Source organism: Calidris pugnax, unplaced genomic scaffold (genome assembly GCF_001431845.1).
Source record: "Calidris pugnax isolate Ruff unplaced genomic scaffold, ASM143184v1 scaffold70, whole genome shotgun sequence".
In the NCBI taxonomy this organism is placed as follows: domain Eukaryota; kingdom Metazoa; phylum Chordata; class Aves; order Charadriiformes; family Scolopacidae; genus Calidris; species Calidris pugnax.
In genome coordinates, this window is record NW_015090862.1 from 6,179,272 (window position 1) to 6,185,727 (window position 6,456).

Genomic DNA, 6,456 nt, shown 5'->3' on the forward strand with positions numbered 1-6,456 from the left:
CAGCTGCTGTTGTGATGGCCGTGGTGGCCAAGGCCGGGCAGGAGCTGAGAGGGAGGGGGGGGGAGCAAACCAGGGAGAGCACACCGCCACAGGGAGGTACAAACTTTTTTGCTAGCTGTAGTAAAAGATGTGTAGCTCGGTGCGGGCTGGGGGGAGAATGTTGGTTTGTTATCTTTTGCCTGTTTTCATAAACAAATGCCGACAGCAATTATTGTTACTGCAGAGCCAGCAGAAATACATTGGCGTTTTCTTTTTGTTGTTCTGCCACACACACAAAAAATGATGTTATTTTAACAACAGAATGTTTGATAGCTTTTAAAAATACAAGGCCTGATTTTCAGGCATGCTGAGCCCCCCTGATTGCTATTAAGGTTGGCTCTTGCTGCAGATGCCCTACAGCACGCTAAGGAGTCCCTTGGATTTGAGATCCAAGTACAACATTAGGGAACATCTCTGATGTGAGGGTAGCCACTAGGAAAAGCACAGGGGCTTTTGTTTTCTATATGTGAACTCAAATTGGACTGAGCCTTTTGAAAGGCACATACATTGTGTTCATAAACTTCGCCAGAGCATCATCACAGCAACCAGCCTCAGTAGTAAGGTCCAGGTTAGCTTAAAATAAAGCAGGCCTTCTCTGATGGGGATTGCTTTGTGAGAGGGAATGCAGAGCTAAGCTTTGGACTAGATGATCTCTATGGTCCCTTCCAACTCTAAAAATTCAGTGAAATAACTACTGTGGGACAATAAGTGAAACATCTGTTTTTTGAAGAAACTACCTATGGCAAAAATAACCCTGGACTGAATACTGAGCTAAATTCCTGACAGAGATTTAAAGGGTTTTTTTTCTTGGCCACCACATTTGCTTTTTTTTTTCCCCTTAGAGCAGCTAAGGTTTTCCCAGGATTCATGCCTCAGCAGGTAACACTTAACAGATAACTGAGAAGGCCTTCAAAAAAAAAAAACCAACCCCAAACTACATAACATTTCAAATCAAAAACAGATACATAAATAAAATTGTAATAGTTGCATATATAAACAAAGTGGAAAAATGCCCTTGCTTCTGCCCCATCACTCCTTACCATCGACTTTCCCCCCAAAAAGTTGAATCCCTATTTTAATTTACATGTTGTGTATTCATTGAGTGTTACAGGACAGACATACAAGCAATGTAGTGGCAGGTAAAAGGCTGTCCATTCCCTTAACATTTATTGTCAACTAATTTATTAGCATTATTAAATGAATGTCTGTGTTCAAATGCTCTGAACCTTTGGTTTAACTGGGTAGGAGAGAATTAAAACTGGCTGATGTTAATTTTGAATGACTCAGCTTTTATGCCTTTGGCTGTCCTGAGTAAAAAGAGCACTCCAAAGGCATTTAAGTTCAAAGACTAAGTTGTGGGTTCTTTTCCCTAAAACCTGATCAAAAGAAAAAGATCCATTGGAAGAGCTATTTTGTTTACTTAGATTTGGGCGTTCTTCTCCAGTGCTGGCAACTCAGATTTTTGGAAGATCATGCCACTGCATAAGAAGCAGAAAGTGAAATGTGGAGATGAAAGCAAATGTTTGCTATCAAAGAAAAGTTGAATTCTCACTGTAAACAGGTAGCTTGAATAGTGAAAATATTAATTGTAAAATTATTGTGGGTATCAGTAAATTAAAAAATTACATTTAAGCATTAAGTGTAAAGTCACATTTAATAACTTTTTAAATCAGCATTTAAACATGGTTATAAACATAATTCTGTAATGCTTCTTTTAATTGAATATTGAGGATGAAAAGGTACTTAGGTATAATTAAAACTTAAAATAATATAAAATTCTAGACTGAGGTTGTCATAAACGTATGTCATACCTCCAGATTGGTGACTTCACTTCGGTGAGGATCACCTGCCTATCATTTCTTACCCAGGCTGAACTAACAGCTCTATTGTAGATGATAGTCTTAGTGCAAACTTAAAGACTAGAAGTGCACTAAAAACCCCACACAACTGATACTGTACAACACGGGACGCTGCTGTACTCACTGTAAAAGCATTACTTACAGAGGAAGTCATTAACTCTGACATGAGTTTTAATGCATTCAGTGATAACAAACACATTGAGACTCTTCTCAGGGACTACCTTGTTAAAAGTAGCGTGCAATGCTGGTCATGTAAAGTCACTGAAGTCTTTTAGTTAATCCTTCTCCTTATTTTAAATATTAGAAGATGAATTAGTTAAATTAGAAGAGGGATAGTTTCAATTTGAAACCATATGAAGCAGATACTGAATACAATAAAATCATCTTAATATTTTCTACTAAGCTAACTCTTAGCAGAGGACTGAGACAGTAAAGAAAGCACTACCTGTGTAAAACTGAAAACATATTTTTCCTTCCCAGCTTGCATAATATTTTTGTAGATCTTGTCTGACAAAGATTTGAGTTTTGTTGGAGGTTTATTCTAACATTGGAACTCTGTTTCAGGAAAGTGGTTAAGCTCATATATAGTGCTAAGCATGTGAGCTGTTATCTAACTACGTTGCTGAATCAGATTTCTAAATTTGTTTCATCTCCTTTTGAATGGAAATTGATTGAAATTGTTCTGAAATACTGCTCATGCTAATCAAAACATACGTATTTTTCCAGAAAGACATGCTAGTTGAGTTAATATTTGTCTTTAAAGTTTGGTTTCTTCTGGCAGAGGAAATAGTTTAAATTATGTCTGGGCTACAGTAGAACGAATTTCATAATGAATATATAAGAGATGAGAGAAGCATATCTAGCTTTCCTGCAAGTAATATGAAGTGCCCTATTTTATTGTTTGATCTATGGCTATGCTGTACTGTTTGAGATTAATAAGATTTCTTCTTTTGCTTTAAATCTTTTTCTAATGTTTCAATCCCCCAAAGTATTTACCCTTTAAATTAGTTAACATGGTATGAAACAGTACTGTCTCTTTCCAAGTTCTTTTAGAATTTACTTTTATACATAAGTAGCTCAGTTTTTAAAAAAGTGTTCCAACCTGTACTCCTTCACTTGCCTTACCTAGTTTTCAAGTTTTTTTTTTTATTCTGCATGTTATTTTTATGGCGGAGACCATGATGCAGAGACCACATTTGGGACTGATGCTGTGTGATCTGGAGTCTTTGCAGTCACTGACACAGGACAGACGTGAACTCATTAACTCAGCTTTCCACTCGTGCTGTGACGTCTGTGTCTAGGTGGCTTTATCCTTTTACTCTTAAAATATCTCATCATTACCGCCTCCGGTTCGGCTCCCTGAGAGCGCAAGTGAAAACTACAGATAGTTCATGCAACAACCAAGCTTTTGTGTTCTAGGTCAACTAGTACTCAGGCATTCATCACAAAAGCAGCCCAAATAGTAGCAGAAATGGTGAGAAATTACTCTTTTGGTTGAGGGAGAAAAACTGAAGAGTGGAACCTGCGTTTCATTATCTCAGACACCAGAGAGTGCTGACACTGTGGATCTGTTAGCGCATGCGCACAGTTTGAGAATAACAGCTATCGTTCCCAAATTTCCATGGCATCTATTCATAATAGTCTCTCTTTCTCAGTAAAAAGCAAGCTTTTGGTGCCCTTTCTGAATTTTTCTGCTGAAAACTATGTATCTTAAAATCTGGATGCAGCTGAACTCTGGCTAAGATCAATTCTTCTGTTTGTTTGTACTTTGACCAAAGGCTTATACAGTTTTGGATCCTGTCAGTGTTTAATCTGTTTACGGAGCTGCGTATGTTATTTGAATGAGAAAGAAGGAAACAAAAGTGGCCGTGCCCACCTCAGCTGGTGGCTGTTCGCAGGGAGCAGCAATTGCTATCCTAGCCTTCTTCCTGGGATAGCCCTCCCCATGGCTTCACCTGGCTGCGTGGTGCGTGGACACACAGCCTCACCACCCAAAACATCAAAAAAGCATCAGAGAGCAATAAAACACAAGTAGAATAATAGGAATTAGAATAATTCCTGCATTAACATAACTGAAGGTAATTTCACTTGCAATTGTCAAACTGAGCAGAACTGGGAACAGAAGGAATGTGTATGTGTAATCAGTAGCTGTGCACTCACAGCGAAGGAGGGACTCAGGCCGGGCACACGCGGGTGGTATCACCTCTTTCAAATTCCCCCAGCCAGTACAGCGCCCTGCATTCTTCCCCTTTGTTTTTTTTTGATCACAGCTCACACATCTGAGAATCATTCAAGGGGAAAGTTTGAGAGATGCTATGTGTCAGGTCAATCCAGGTTCATCCACTGTATGTCCTTAGAAAGCCAAAAACACTGGTCTGTAAACAAGGCGGGGGGGGAGGGAGGTTTAACTACACAACCAGGGTTAATCTTTTCTTTCAATATTGCATATAATTTGGTTTTCTGATTACACACTAAACTACAGTTGTATTTTCTTTAATTCAGTTATACAAATGCAGCAGCCAATTAATATTCCTGTGCTCTGTGTGCTGTGAGGGATGCACAGGAAAACCTTTGTTATTTTTCTGGTGCTAGAGGAGCTGTTCAAGTTAAACCATATTCCTCTACACAGCAACAGCAAAGTAAGTGACAGCATTAATTCAATCCAGAATGCTTGATAAATTGAGAGGGGTTGTTTACCTAGTGTATGAAAAAGTCTCTTGGGGATGGGTTTTATTGCGATCTGCATAGTCATCCATCTTCCTATACTGTCTGTGTTCATGTCGGTGAGTAAAACATATACAGTAATTTAGCATTCAGATAATCCCACAGCTATAATCCAGACAGATTTAGCTCAAATTTCTCTGGGATTTCTATTATCTAGATTTAGCAGTGTGGTGTTGACTGGATATTTTAAATTGCTGCAAATGCTTTTTTCTGCAATAAACAACATATTTTGATGTTCTCATAATTGAAGCTGTGGAATCTTCCTGGCAATAACCACATGTAAAAATGTATCTTTGTGAGGACAGTGATTGCACAGCTGGAGCACGGTTTTAATGGATTCCAGCTATTTGACTACGTACTGTATAAGATCATACAATGTTTATAAGAAAATCAGTGTAACATATAGGAAAGTACTAACGAGGCTAATCTGAAGAATGCTCATCTCCACACATCATCTATTTGAAAATGACCTCAACTGCTTCAATTTTAATAATTTTACTACAGTATATCAGATAATATAATAACATAGAGCCTGGCTCGCTTACAGCACTTTTTGTAAGTAGATCAGAGCTTTTATTGTTTTCAGTTTCCTCAGACAAAACTTCTAGTCTTCCTCACTCAGCAGTTTTGAGGAAAAGAGGGAGTCCAGGGGGACAGCGAGCATCATTATCTGCACAAAATGAGGTGATATCAAGTCCAAATGCACTGGGTATCTTTCACAGCAGACCACCCTTTGTCATGTGTTTCTCTGATTAATTGCAAATGTATTCAAGGGAGCAGAGCAGACACTGTAGAGTGGGTCCAAATATTCTTGTACCAAAAATGCCAGCCCTCCCACACTTGCTAGCGGTGGTGGAGCTCCAGGAGTAAGAATGCCTATGTGGGGGATTTTTAGGAGGAAGTGTACTGTGGGGGAAACTGTAAAGCTGCTTCTTTCACCCGAGTGGCTTCGTGTGAGTGTCTGAAGCGAGGCGAGCTGCAGAGCAGGGCAGTGCATGCACTGTGCTCTGCCTAGTAATTGTTTTGCAAATGCACGAAGTACATTATTCACCCCCAGGCCAGATCTTCTGGGAAGAGGCTTGTGCACACTTGGCAATAATTTGATGCTAAGATTATGTCGTCCATAAGTGCCTGAGAAATTAAAAATAAGCAATCCACTTGGAAACGTTTGGAAAACAATCTATTTGTAACCATTTGTGGGATTTGGGATGCCTCATGTCATATTTTTGCTCCCTGAACTGGCGGAATCAGACAGCAGAGAATTCTGGTATGCTGTACCTGGAAGCACCTCCATCGTCTTTTGTTCCAGACACCTTCTCTGACTCTGCAATATCGCCAGCCACAATAACTATAAAAATTTTAAGAGAGATTTTCAATATGAAGAAAGAGGGAGGATGCTCATATAATCTGTGATAAAACTGTTCCAGGTATAAAATGTATATTTGTTTAGTCCCCAAACTGCAGATTTGCCAGAATGATTGGAGGGAAAAAAAAAAAAAGAAAAAAAAAAGAAAAAAAAAAAGCAAAAGGGAAAAAAGAGAGAGAGAGAAAACACACTTCTCAAATGCAGGCCATGCAGAAGCTGCAGAGTTAGAGAGGGGCTCAGCTGGAAAAAGAGGGGGCTCAGGGGGGAAGAGCATCACTGGCATCTAATGGGGGCTCAAGAGAGCAACAGCTGTGGGGACCCTGGCTGGGGGTGTTAGAAGGGTTACGGCCAGCCCTCGCCTCAGCCCCGCGCCCCCGTGCCCAAAACCCACTGACAGGCAGCAAAATCTGGGTGCTGACAGCAGGGATAAAGCCATCCCCATCCTGCTAACGGCTGCACCCCCTGAAA